Source organism: Tenrec ecaudatus, chromosome X, assembly GCF_050624435.1.
Source record: "Tenrec ecaudatus isolate mTenEca1 chromosome X, mTenEca1.hap1, whole genome shotgun sequence".
In the NCBI taxonomy this organism is placed as follows: domain Eukaryota; kingdom Metazoa; phylum Chordata; class Mammalia; order Afrosoricida; family Tenrecidae; genus Tenrec; species Tenrec ecaudatus.
Window position 1 is genome coordinate 130,786,556 of NC_134548.1, and position 14,781 is coordinate 130,801,336.

The 14,781-nt window shown below is 44.3% G+C and overlaps 1 long non-coding RNA gene across 18 annotated transcripts in view; it reads right to left on the reverse strand.

Moving 5' to 3' along the window:
* LOC142434924 (uncharacterized) overlaps nucleotides 1–14,781 on the reverse strand; it is a 76,444-nt gene that overhangs the window by 25,492 nt on the left and 36,171 nt on the right. For all 18 annotated transcript variants that reach the window (XR_012781192.1, XR_012781190.1, XR_012781186.1 and 15 more), the window contains one exon: nucleotides 5,865–6,144. This is a non-coding gene — a long non-coding RNA (uncharacterized LOC142434924). The remainder of the gene's footprint in view (nucleotides 1–5,864; nucleotides 6,145–14,781) is intronic.

The following is a 14,781-nucleotide window of genomic DNA, read 5'->3' on the forward strand; positions in this document are numbered from 1 at the left end:
TGATTTTCAGGGTTTTATAGCTACAATCTTTTAAGTTAAGCTACAATCATGGAGCTACGTTGCAATCTTTAACAAAGGATTCCTGGTGTTGAGGTTGTTAGGCTGTTAACCAAAAAGAGGTGTAAGATTCAAACCCACCAGCTTCCCAGGAAAAAGATGTGGCAGTTACTGCTGAAAGCATGTTGCTGTGGAGTGCCATCTAATTAGTTCTGATTCAATCCACCCTTCTGTCTAACAGAAGGAAATCCTCACAGTTGTTGTCTAAGACCATTGTTGCAGCCACTATGTCAAACATCTCATTGAGGGCCTTCCTCTCTTTCGCTGCCCCTCTACTTTACCAAACACCATATCCTTCTCCAGAAACTGGTCTCTCCCGACAACATGCCCAAAGTATGGCTCCGCTTCCTTGCCTCTAAGAATTAATCTGGCTGCACGTCTTCCAAGACAGATTGGTTTGTTCCTCTGGCAGTCCATGGTACTTTGATATTCTTAGCTAGTATAATTCAAATCCATCGATTATTCTTCAGTCTTCTCTATTCAAAGTGCCACTTAAACATAGTCTTGGAAAACCTATGGCGCAGTCTACTTTGCCCTTTAGGGTCACTAGGCTTCAGAATGGACTCAATGGCAGTGAGTTGCTTTTTGTTTGGTTCTGTAACATTCAATTCATTGAAATAGCCTTAAATTTTATTCATGTGATTTCCAAAAGGTTGAAATTCCCATCATGATGTATTCCCAGACTGTTGTTATTCTCATAAGTTATCCAGTAGTAGCTTCTTCCTTTTCTAAAGCAGCAAATCTTTTTCAGCAGACCAAAGACATATATCGTTACTTGTTTAAGTAGAGTGTACACAGTTTCCTCCCACTATCACATTGGCAAAGCAAAATGGTGTCTGTCCAACTTTGATGCTGAGAAAAGTAGACAGGAAAGACAGGAGAGAGAATGCTATTCATTTCCAACTCTAAATTGATAATTGTGCTTCCCAAAGGAAAGCGATAACCCACTGCCATCGCGTTGAATCCAACTCCTAGGACAGAATAGAAATGCCTCTTTGGGTTTTTGAGGCTATAAATCTTTATGGGAGCAGATGGCCTCATCTTCCCCCTGCAGAGAAGCTGGTGGCGTTGGACTGCCGAGCTTGCAGTGAGGAGCGCAGCAGATGCGCTAGGCCACCAGGCCTCTTAGGAAAGATATTAGGAAAGGAAATAGCGGTGGATCTGGTTCCCCAAGATCTGACTCTTGACAGTCTCCCTGAATTAGAGGAATGGACTTTCCAAAAGAGGAAAAAGTTGAAATATATAGGAAACTGGCTTCTCACTGAAGTGTTAAGAAAGCACAAGTGGAGTGTTCCCTTGGAGACAGGCTGGTTGGAACTCTGTACAGGGATGCAGTTCCTTTCCTGAGGTCTCGGCCAATCAGGCGTGCTAAGGATGATTATCTGATGGCTTGAAATCTATCTGGGAGCCCTGGGAGCGCAGTGGTTAGCCATTGGGCTGATAACCACAAGGGCAGCTGTTCAAAACCAACAGCCATTCCTGAGGAGAAAGATGGGACTCTGTTCCTATAAAATGTGAGTCTCAGAAACCCACAGGCACAGTTCTACACTGCCCTATAGGCTCATTATGAGTTGGAATTGACTCAATGGCAATGAGTTTGGTTTGGTTCGATCCACCCACCCACAGGATGCCTGAGTATGGAATAAATTTTCCCCTTTAGGAAGGAAGGAACCCTGTTTCCTCCCCATATAGAGGGTAGCAAGATTTAGTACAAGATGTTAGAGCTGGAGCCCTGAAAATATACAAGACGGTCAGGCTTCCAGAGTTAGGTATCTGGAAACCAGATGGTCCCCCCACCCACCCACCACACCCCTTCCTCTGGCAAAGGGTGAGGTCCTAGGGGAAGGTGTGTAGATTTTTCTGGTCCATTAAGATGGAATGCATCTCTCTGTGTTCTCTGAAACACAGTTCGCACCACAACCCCCTTTGGGAACTTGGTGAGCCTAGTAGTCATGGGTGCCTCTTTGGGGGGGTGGGGGGAAGGGGGCACCTGCTATGCAGCTTTAATATCACTCATGAAGGATCACAAAGCCCTCGCACTGCCACTAATACACCCTTGTTCATGTCACAGGCCCACGAAACCAAAGACCAAACGCAATGCCATGGAGTCGATGCAGACTTATAAAAACCCTATAAGATCGACCAAAATAAAATTGCTCACCCTGGGGTGAATTCTGATGCTTAGCAACCCCTGTGCTACAGAGATGAAATGCCTCGCAGGGTGTTCTTGGCTATAATAAGTAAAGAAACTCATGACCATACCCACGCCCCCTTTTTTTTAAGGTGCATTCACAGTGCTAAACTTCGAGGTTAGGTACCAAGTAAAACTTGTTTGTGTCACCACCCAGGGGATATGTATAGATATATACAAACACTCTTAGGAATACATGATACTAAACAAAAAACAAACAAGCAAATCCATTCGGCCGAGTTGATTTCGACTCACAGTTGCCCTATAGGACAGAGTAAGGATCCCTGCTTTAGGGACAGCAGACAAGGGTGAGAGTAAGTTCCATAGTAAGGGGTAGGTTAGGTTTCAGGCTACGCGGTTCTGCTTGTACAAGCTGATGAAGGTACCCCAGAGTCAGGCTTTTAGTTCACCTTGTCCCCAAAAGCAGCTTGCAGGGATCAAGCCTAGTACTCAGTGGCCTCCAGGACCAAGCTGGAGCAAGGGGGTGCTAGGTGTGGGTGTATTCAACCTGCCCCACCCCCACCCCCCATCAGGAAGGAAGGAAATCTAATATCTTCCTTCAGGGAAAAGGGCTTAAAAGATTCAGCACGGAGTGGGAGCTGGAACCCCAAATGTGGACAAGATGGGGAGGTTCTAGGCTTAAAAGGGGCAGACTCTGGTTGGTGATTTTTTTTTTAGTGACAAAGGGCAGAGAGAGTCGTTCTGGGGAAGCGCATAGGGTCATTTCTGATACAATACTGCCATCCAGTGGTAGGTGTTTGGCGGCCTGGAGACCCGCCATGTTGTATCTGTTGAGCATATGGGAAGACAGTAAGTTGGGACCACCCTCCTCCCTCGCCAGAGTAATTGAACACAGGGTCCTGCAGATGCAATGCATCCTGCGCCATGGAGCAAGTGTGACTGGAATGTGTGAAAGGTGAAACAGCAGTGGGTAAGAAGGAGCCAGGCAGCCATGTTGGCTGACAGGTCATCATAGGAAGCCAAGGCTCAGGCTTTGGTGGCGGCCATGTTTGCAAGAGAGTACTGCAAGCCAGAGAAGTTCCCTCAGCCCTGGGTTGTGGGCAATTTGTGCATTCAGCAGGCAGGCCCAGAGCAGGAGTTGGGTAGCCGTCCTTGGACCTTAGAGAACCTTGGTTAAAGACCATGCGAAGCACCAGAGTACAGATGGCCACTCCTCTGTTCATCTCAAGGATGAGACCGGGAGCATGTCCAGCCAGCTACCAGGGATCCGAGGAGGATAGAGAACCCAAGACAGAGTCCAGACCTCCATGGCCCTGACCAGAATGAACCAATGTTGAAGGCGCCCAGCTGCAGTGTCCCGGTCCAGGTTCCATGGGTCTTGTCAGGGGCCTGTCCTGAGTGCTCCTGGACCCATCATAAGCAGGACAGATGGCCAGGCAGCTCCATTGACAGATCTCCCCACTCAGGCTACTGTCCCTGAGCAGCCATGGGAGCTTGGGGTGCAATCTGGAGGAAGGCGGTTCACATCCATTCACTCCTGGCTCCCCTGCTCTCGAGCTCCTGCTCAAGTCAGAGCTCTTCATGGGCCGGGGGAGCCTCCCAGAAGGTCAGCAGTGTTGACTTGAGGTTTCTTGAGTGTTTGCTCCCACTACCCTGCACCTCCCTCAGCCATGCCAGCAGAGAGCTGCATAGTCCTGGAGACTGCCATCATTCCTTTCTTTCCACCTCAAACATCTACTTGTAGAATCAGCCTGGGGCCATACTCCCTGCTCTCTCTAGCAGTTGTCTCTTAGGTCAGGTGGCAAGCTGGTGGGATAATCCTAAGCTACTTTCAACGACAGTCACTCCCACTTGTGTGCACATGACATTCGACACAGTTTGAAAAGTTGTCCTATGGGGAGAAGAACATTTTGAATATCATTCTCTTCCTGACCAAGTCCCAGGGAACTAGCCACCACTCCATGGTCCTGAGCATGATCTTCCTGGTGTGCTCCTAGGACAAGCCTATCACTAGGTCTCAGGGAACGTAGACCATGTTTACTGACCAAGTGTGTAAACGTCCAGGTGAGTTTCCAAACCAGTGGAACAGTTAGGCAGCCAGATTAGGGGCAGGGGATGTCCCTCCATGGCTGCGCAGGCCTCCGAGAGGAGGTTGGAAGGGAATCAGGCAAACATTAAATATCTATGAGGACACCCTAACAGCATGCTCCAATTCAAGCCCGCAGCCTGGTGGGAGGTACACCTGGGCGGTCCAAACTAGGCCCAGACCCATGACATCACCCAGGCGGGCTCAACACAGCCTATGGGGTCAACCAATACCACCAACCAGCCGCCCTAGCCCGAGGTCTGCAATACCCTGAAGGAGGGAAGGCAGCTCCCTCTTTACCCAGCTCCTGGTCAGAGGAGGTCAGAGGGTGAGGCAGCCTGGGTGTGCCCCTACAGCCTGCTCCAGGCTATTTTGGGACCCACTGCTTCTTCCTTTTAGGTTCTTCCCCCTAGCACTCTTTCTTGCCCTACTCCCAGGCCTCTGTGGCCTCTTGTCCTTTCTCTCTCAAACTTTAGGCCCCTGGGACCCCTCCCCCAGTGCCACATGTTTGGGTGCGCTATTCCACTAGGTTGCTCATGTTTACTTGTAAACCCCAGGGTGGTTTCCGCGCAGCTTGACACGGTTCCCTGAAATAGCGTGTACTCTTTTGAGATTGTAAGACTTCTGCCATCCTTCATAAAAACTCAAATGGATCACAAAATGGGCTTCGGTGTCAATTATTTCTCGTGCAAAGCCGAGAACCGAAGTATGGCCCACTTTAGAGACTGTGCAGAACCATGTCATTCAGCGGGAGGCCAAAGAGTAGGTGCGATGTAGTCAGTTGAAAGGGCTCGTCTCTCCATCATCTCTAGTGTGATATGTTGTCAATGTTAGCGTCGATGCCTACGCTTATAGCCCAGCTTTGAAGGGAATTCTCTGTTTATGCGAATTTATAAGATTAAGGAGGGATAAGTTCTGAGTGTCCACCTTACTGCAGGGTGTCAACCAAGTCACCACCCTTTGTTCCCTTGGGAAGAGAAACAGCCCGCCTGCTGCAAAACCAGTCTTCTGTGGATGAAAGCCATTTCAGAAGGAGAAAGAGAGACTTCAGAGCCATCAAGGAAGAAGAGCCACCAATGGAGCACCAGCAGTTCGAGATCGCTGTGTGAAGTGTTGGAGGCACCAGAGGCTGTAGCAGAGACCATGGGACAGAGCAAAGGAGCCAAGCCAAGACACAGACCGACCAAGGAGCACTGCTGAAAGATGGGACTCTGAGGCAGAGCAGCGGGCTGGCTTCCTGGGCCCCCGAGGTCAAGGGACCACGTGGCGGAGAGGCTGAGAATTAGAGAAAGACTTGGCTGTTGGCTGAAGAGAGGCATTACTGTGAGCCAGTAACTGTATCCCTAGTGCTTTGGGATCCTGGCTTGTGGTAACCTGTTACCTTCCCTAATCCATGCCCTCATGAGTACTGTCTGTGAGTTCTATGTGACCATTGCAACAGATTATAAAACTGTGACCATTGCAACAGATTATCAAACTGCCATATAGGATACAGTGGCCTCCTCACCATTGTCTCAATGGGAAATCAAACACTTGACAATGACTGACTTCCAAGTGTGGGGCACATACCTTGACCCAGTGGCTCCAGAAGATGATGTGTCTCTCAGTTGATTATCCCCACACCACAGTGGTCTTCCAGGTCTTTGCAGTATGCAAGGAGACAACAGATATTAAAGGGTTCTGGGTAGCTTATGACGCAGGCTTCATTTCAATTGAGTTGTCCTTCCTTGTTGTGGCCCGTGAAGGGGGTGGGGTGTGTCTTCCATCTAGGTGATTCCATATGCTGTTCCTTTTCTCCTCCAGCAGTGTGCATGGCTTTTGCTTGTGCTTCGATAGTAGGTGGGCCTTCCTTGTGATCAGAAAGAGAAATAGATAGTGATGAGTTGCAACCATTGGAAACAGCTCATTAGCAAGTTGTGAAGGGGGACTTGGACTCTCCAAGCCTGACTGGAATCTAGGCAACCATAAAGAACCAGCTTGGTGTTCTGGACTGCTGCTAGGCCTGGGATCATGTCATCCCTGGTATGGCAAGGGCCCGGTCCTGACCTATGTGTACAACCCTGGGGCTGTCAAGTGAGAAGATCGGGCCCTCTGATGCTAAGAGTTTCCCTTTACCTTTTATACCATGGTAACCGTGGTGCCCCTCTGGATTTCTCTTACAGGCCTCCTGGCTTTTCAGTGAGGTGTAAGAAAGCACAAGAGTGAATGTTCCCTGATAAGCAGTGTGGAGTCAGGGTCATTAGCATTCTGAAGGTCTCAGGGAAATTAGCCCTCAAAGGATGCAGCTATGGAAAAGTTTAAGTCCCATGACTCCACCTATAAAACCCTTACTCCCATCTAGTTCAATTGTCCGTGTTTGCTTCCAGACTGTAACTCTTTATGGGCCTAGAAAGCCCCATCTTTCTCCTGCAGAATGGCTGGTAGCTTATGTATAACCATTAGCCACCAAAGCTCCTACTGTGAAGCCTAATTCCTCCACATCAGAAAGAAAATATGGTACTTCCTCTGATCCTGGAAGGAAGACCTTGCAAGCACAGTGGATGGGAACTTACTTCCGCAACTTGGACAAGATGGCTCATAGCAGACACTGGTTGGTCGATTTTTTTTTAATGGCAAAGGGCGGAGGGAGAAGATCCAGGGAAAGGCGTGGACTCATTTCTGGTACAATACTGCCATCAAGTGGAACCTGTTTTGATACCCCATAGATCCGCCATGTTGTTTCTGGGCATGATATGAAAAAGAGTAAGACATACACACACCCAGCCATGAGGCATGATATGACAGTCCTTAGTGTGTCATAACAATAATGAAATCTATTTTCCGCTCTAAGGTGTTTCAAGACAAAGCGTAGAAAGTGGAGGCTCGTACTCAATGGCCATGTTTTCTTTTTTTTTTTTTTAATCATGTTTTCTTTGGATGGGCTAAGGCGCCCTCTAATCCACAGTATACACAGGAATAACTACTGGGATCTCCTGCAATTGAATCGGGTATTATCCTGTCTTCTTCTGACCTGGTGTAGTCTCTGCTAATGGTCCCAGCTACAACAGTACCCACCCTCTCTTTCTGAGACAAGGCTGCAGCGCGCATGCCTCGGAGGAAGTAACTCAATGAATCCAGAAAAGCCAACAAGGTCCGGATGTCTAGTAGAAAGTCACAGCAGGATGAGGACTTTCTATTCAAGTTATCCTCTGATAAGAAACATGATCAAATTAGATGAACTACCGTCTAATGATAAGGAAGAGGCTGATGGATGGTGCACACTTCGCATCTAAAACTGATCTAGACCACAAAGGGGCTTTTCCATTCTGGCGCGGATGCAGCTATATCCTAGAGCCTTGCTTTTTTCAGATACACCCCCCCCTGTATATTTACATAACAGAATGCATTGTGGGTAGGCGCATGCGCAGAAGAAAACTGGTTGTAAGATTACCTTTGCTGTCAATCATCAGGAACACCGCCCCGTTCTCCTCGGAAAGTAAGGTATAAAGACTTATGAACTGTTTGCTAATAGCGCCCTCCTATGATAAGGTACCCATTCTCTTCCCAGAGCAAGAACTTTGCTAATAAAGTTTGTTTTGTTAAACGTGTTGCTGCTGTGTCCTGTGTTTTCATTTTGTTCCGGTAATCCGCTCAGTCCAGTGCGGCATCAACGCTTCATTTTCAATTCTTAGTGGCAGCAGCTATGAGACTAGGGAAACGCTAGGACCTGGACCACCAATAAGAAATAGTGGGCGTAGCAATGCCAGAAGGGTAGTGGGAGGGTGGGGAAGGGAGGGGAGAAAATGCAAACCAATTGCAATGATCAACACAAAACCACACACCGCCCCTGGGGGGGGGGCAACATAAACTGTGAGGGAAGGGAGACAGTGATCAGTGTAAGATATTAAAATATTAATAATTTATCAAGGGGTCACCAAGGGTGGAAGAGGAGCTAATACCAAGGGCTCAATAGAAAGCAAATGTCTAGAAAATAATGATGGCAACATATATACAAATATGCTTGAGACAATTGACGTATGGATTGTTATAAGAGTTGTAAGAGCCCCCATAAAATGATCTTTTAATACATTTTTTAAAATATAAAGAAATCAAGATTTTTTTTTGACTTAGGCAACAAGGAAAAACTAAAACCCTTCCCAAGAAGACCCATGTATCTGTCTGTGTGAATCTGGGTACCTATTATCAAGGGATAATGACTTATGGGTTAGAAATAGATATTAGCAATAGAATATAAATATATTCATACTGATATACATACACAGAGACATACATACAAAGGAGGCTGCAAAAGTTTAGTGGAAATGGGGAGCTGATATCAGGGTCTTAAGTGGGAAGAAAATGCTTTGAAAATGATGATGGCGGCATATGTGCAAATGTGCTCGACACACTGGATGAATGTGTGGATTGTGATGAGATGTAAGAGCCCCCGGTAAAAGTAACACACACACACACAGAGCAAGGGAATGATACACATTTACACAGGTGAATAATGATTTTATAAAGATATTTCTTGCCTATTTTTATAACTGTAGGGGAGTCAAATCATGTAAATGATAGTATATCTAGCTTTGAATCATTGATAATAAAACTGATTTTTAAACATAAAAAAGGAAAAAGGTTAGTGGAAGCTAACACTTAGAACTAACACCCTCCCCCAGGCACTTAATCCAAAGTGTCTGCCACCACTCCCCACACACACACAAGATCTAACACACTTAACTACCCCCACACAACCCCACCTGCCTATCAGCCACACCAAGGTGGCAAGGAAACAACAGAAGATATAAATCCACAGACACACACAAAATAAAAGAGACACAAATAACCAACGTACACGCAGACTAAAGAAATGCCTGCAATTTAACGGGCTATGGAATCACCAGAAAAAGAATGTCAAAGAATAATGCTTACACTCAATCAACAGTGAAGAAAGAGTTTGAGAGGAGAAATGAAAGAATAGAAGAAGTCAGACCCTCACTTAGAAGAAACACTAAACATAACCACAAAAGTCCAACACTACACTAACAGAATTACAAAATCCTATAAGAGAGCGGCAAGAGAATTGCAGAGACAGAAACCCGAATTCGTGAGCACTAACTATGGTGACCTCGGACGCTGGCCTCACCCGGAGCATGGCATCCCCCCAAGAACCACGCCAGAAGAGTTCAACGCAGATGCCCGAATGAACAAACTGGGCCCTGCCTCGAAACTACCTGTAGCTCTTGTTCTTAAGACTGAATTCCCCAATGGGAGAAGAACCAAATGATGGCTAGCCCAAGATTGTGAAATGTGGCGACTGCTGGACCTTGGTTAATATCCCTGTCTTTGTGGGCTTCCAATGAATGGAGACCTAGAAACAACATATACTTACTATTTCAATGCTCTCCTTACATTAATTAATATGCAGTCATCTGAAAGGGAAGAATCTTCCCTTGTAAGAAATATTGCAGGGATTTTCCACTAGCATCAATCCTCACGTACAATGTCAACAGCTCAATCAAGTAATAGTTCAATCTGTACAAAGCAGTAACTCATGGATATTGGTTCACAGATGGACTATACTCACATAATTTCCTTTTCTCAACAGTGCCTTAAATTCTATGCCATTGGATAAATTCTTGATGATATCCATGCAATTACCTTATACCTCAGGGGGATGATTGATGATGTTTTGGTTTTGTCATAAAATATTAATATGTCTGCTAAAGTCGTATATAACCTGTGAACAAGCAAATAGGTTCTGGGCTCCAATTTAATTCTAGCCTCAATCCAAGAACAGTTAGTTCTGATAACACGGCTCTGCTCAATACTCACCTTCATGAAATGATCACTGAAGAGAAGGGTGCTACAGCAAACTGTGGTGAAGAAAGCATATGGTGCTTGCCTATCAATGAGAATAGTGTCTGGGGTCTTCAAGGCTTGTATTCCAACAAAGCTTCTATTCTAAGCTAGGAGTCAATTAAGCCCACAGGGTAGAAGCACACCAGCTTGTGGGGTCCAAGATGCCAACAATGAAATTAATCAAAGAGAAACTTCCAGAGCTTAAAGTATGAACACATGATCTATAGGCGGCTATGGAATGCCGTGGGATCCCAAAACCCATCTGGAGAGTACCTAGTCACATTAGAGCCACTGGCAGATCCACTCTGGCCGCAGGCAAGAGTCTCCAACAGCTTTATACTATCATATAGAGATCTTTGTAATCTTGGTTATGCTGGATGGACTTGATAATTGGTCAGTTGATTTTCCTTTTGACCCAACCTGATTTTGTTCTAGGTCAGTGGTTCTCAACCTTCCTAATGGTGTGACCCTTTAATACAGTTCCTCATGCTGTGGTGACCCCCCAACCAGAAAATTCTTTTAATTGCTATCTCATAACTATAATGTTGCTATTATGAAGTGCAATGTAAATATATGATATGCAGGATATATTTTCATTGCTACAAACTGCACATAATTAAAACATAGTGATTAATCACAAACAATATATGTAATTACATATTGTGAAATTTTTATTTCTAATTACAAATAAATGAAATTTTGTCTTGAAGCATTGTGTAGCATGGGTAACAATGTTAATATAACAACCGTACACCACATTGCTACATTTTGCGACAGTATGCATAAAAAGGCAACTTCAGTGCCAAGGTCGAGATGCCTTCTTTCTCACTAGATCAGACAATCTAGGGGCAGTCTTTGCAAGAGCACAATGAAGATCCTCTTCCACAACAAGTCTACTTCTGTATTAAGGCTCCATAACCAACAAACTGGAAAACCCTATTTCACAAAGGTATGCAGTTGGAAATGGGAGAAGGCGTAACACAGTCTCAGACAGAACAGGATATGACTGCAAACACTTGATCCAGAAGTTTGCAACTGGAACTGTAGAGAAATCGGTTCTCACTGCATCGCTATTAATAAATTCAATGAACTCTTTGCTGTCTTAGGAACATCTTCAACTTTGACTGTGAATGGGCTTCTGGCAATTGCAAAGGGGGTGTCAGGTAGATTTGGAAAGCATGATGAAATGTTGTCTGCAAGCATGTGCACATGTTCTTTCGCATAAATTATCATCATAGTCCTTTTGGCTGGTTCAATGTCATGCTCCTCAAAGAAAGCAGATAAGGTAGGCAACATAAAAACTTATTTTCATCCAATTTTTTTTGGCCAAAGGTGAAGTTTCATTTGGAATCTTGGAATGATTGAATCTTTTCGGACAAATGGAGGCATTTGGTCCTTGCGGTGATACATTTAACTCATTCATTTAACTATTTTCTGCAGTTCACTTTTATTCTGAAAAGTGCTTTGAATGCTTTCTGATTAAAAAACAGTTTGAGTTCATCATGAAACTCAAAAAAAAAGTTTTAAAATTTTTCCTCTCAACAACCATCTCACTTCAGTGTGAAATAACAGAGCATTGGTTGGCACATCCAACTCATTGCACAGTTGGGCAAACAGTCGACTGTTTGAAGTGCTTACCTTTACAAAATTGACAGAATTTATGATGGTTTTCATTACTTCTAGTAACTCTCATAGCAGCGTCTTCGTTGCTAACATCTGCCGATGAATCATATGGTGAGTTCCAATGATTTTTGGTGAGTCCTTCAGTACCAAACGTTGGAATCCAGATCAACATTCAAGCATAGCTGGAGCATTATCCGTGCAAACACCACAAACCTTTTCCCAAGAGAACTTGTGCTCTTTCAGAAATGAACCAACTATGTCAAATACATCACGTGCAGTAGTTATCATTTCAAGAGGTGTGCAAAAAAGACACTCACCTTTGAATTCGCCATCATTAATATACCTCACGGAAACCAGTAACTCTGAACAGCTTGCAACGTCTGTTGGTTCCTCAAGCTGGATGCTAAATATTGGAAGTGGAGCAGACTTAATTTCCTGGATTACCTGATCAAGAATATCAGCAAACATGTCATCTGTTCTTCTGCGAACAGTGTCGTTAGATAAGGAAATTGCACTCAATTTCGCAACAAATTGGTCTCCGACCATAACTCGAACAATGCCTTTGGCTGCTGGCAACAGTAAATCCTCAGCAATGGTGTGCGGTTTCATAGCTCTGGCGATTCCAAATGCCACCAAATAGGAAGCGTCAACGGCTGCTACGTTTTGTTTGTGGTTCTTGCCACCAGGGTCAGGTCTGGCTTTCCTGAGTCCATCAGATGTGCTTCTAAAATAGTTGATATCTTTGCCAGCAAATCTCAGATGCTTGCTATAAAAATGGCGTTTTAGTTTGTTTGGCTTCATAGATTCGGCTGATAGAACTTCACAACAAATAACACATTGCAGTTTCTCAATTCCTGCTGTGATTATTGAGGTAAAACGTACGGTAAAAAAATCTCACTATGTTTTCTTAACCTTCTTTACCTGATCCATTGTCATGGGATGGTTTGCTAGTGACTATAATATAGAACAATAACGTTAATAATACAAAAGGTGATACATGGCATAGTTCAGTCAATACAGTTCATTAAAGTTTTCCATGCTTTACCATTCTCTGTTGTTTTTTACATACCTGTTATATCACAAGGGGGAGTATTCACATCAACCACAGCAGAATATAAAAAGACCAATCAGCATCCAGATAAAGATCTATCTATCTATCTATGCAGTATTTGATGATTCTACAGTACATGATTTTATATTTACCCAGTAATTATAATTCATGAAGTGTCCTTTTACCTCCAATACTGCTGCTTTCAACACACTACCTGATTTTAACAGAGTAGCAACTTTCAACACAGCAGCTGCTTTCTACGCAGGAGCTGCTCTCTACACTGTAGCGGCTCTCTACACGTGTGACCAGCCCACATAAGTATATTATGGCACCAACCCTGTCACATACACCTGAATTTGTACAGATTTTATGTGATGGGGTTTGTGCGATGTGACGGGTATGCATATGAGGGTGTATCTGCATGTGGGGGGAACCACTTGGAGACAGATAGAGGAACCTTGTCTCAGTTCCTAAGACCATCAGAAATATGTGTATTCCAATGGTCTTAGGCGACCCCTGTGGAAGGGTCATTCGGCCCTCAAAGGGGTCACAACCCACAGGTTGAGAACCACTGCATTAAACTCACAGACAAAAATAAACTGAGAGTCAAGCAACGGTGAAAAATTTATAAATCTAATGGCAATGAAAGAAGCAAGGGTGGCAATTTTAATCTCCAACAAAATAGACTTCAAACTACAGGTCATAATGAAAGACAAGAATTGGCATTACATAATGCTCAAGGTATCAATAGATCAGGAAGATATAACCATAATAAAAATATATATGCACCCAGTCAAAACACCCTTCAAATCACCAGTTCAACGATAATAGTAGGAGACTTCAATACTCCACTCAAGGAAAGCTAGATCAACAAGAAACTTAATTAAAAAAAAAACTCTAGAAATGAAAAACACAATTGAACAACTCAACCTCCTACACATTTACAGAGTTCTCCAACCAACGACCCCAAAAAGTGCATTATTGGGTAGGGCGTTGAACTTAGAAGAATTGACCCAGGAAGTTTCCACCTGGCATAAACTCCCATGCTTACAGTAAATAGAACTCAATCGAGTGGAAGACTGAACTGTGTGGAGCAACAAATACATGGGTTGCAGCTCACAGTGGAACTGTCCTCGCATAGACTCCTCAGACCTACAATGTCCAGAGTGATGTGTCACTGGAAAATTGATGATGTTACAAGTACAATTGCCTTATGCACTAGGGAGATGATTGATAATGGTTTACTTTTCTGTTTCTATGGAGGTTTTGTTTTCCTGCATTTAGTTTGCTTGTTTCTGTTTGTTTGTCCCTTCTTTTCTGTTAGTTGGTTTGTCACTGTTGTTTGGGGTAGTTGGTCTTAAGAGGACTTGAATTTGTCATAATACGAGTGCCAAAATAAACCTGAGTAACGAATATGCCAGGGACAAGCCTCTGGATTATGGACCCCACTGAACTCTATCCCCAATCAGAAAAGTTATTTCTGATAACATGGCCCTGGCTCAATATTCACCTTCATGAAATGATTACTTAAGATAAGAGTGCTACAGCAAAGTGTGGTGAAGAAAGCAGATGGTACCCACCTATCAATTGGAATAGTATCTGGGTCCTTAAAGGCTGGTATTTAAACAAGCTGCCATCTAAGTGAGGAGTCAACTAGGTCCACACAGAACAAGCACACCAGCTTGTGGGATCCAAGGATGACAGAAAAGTCGAATATAGCGAGGAGAAAAGCATCAGAGCTAAAATGATGAACACCCAATTTGTGGAGGGCTTTAGATGATGGTGGGAACCCCAAACCCATCTGCAGAGAATCTCGTCAGGATGAGCCACTGACAGATCCGCTCTAGGCACAGACACGAGTCTTGAACAGCCTTACTATCAAGCAAAGACCATTGCCATCTTGGAAAAATGAACAGATCATTAACAGATAAATGCTTCCTCATGTTCATTGCAGCACAGTTCACAATAGCA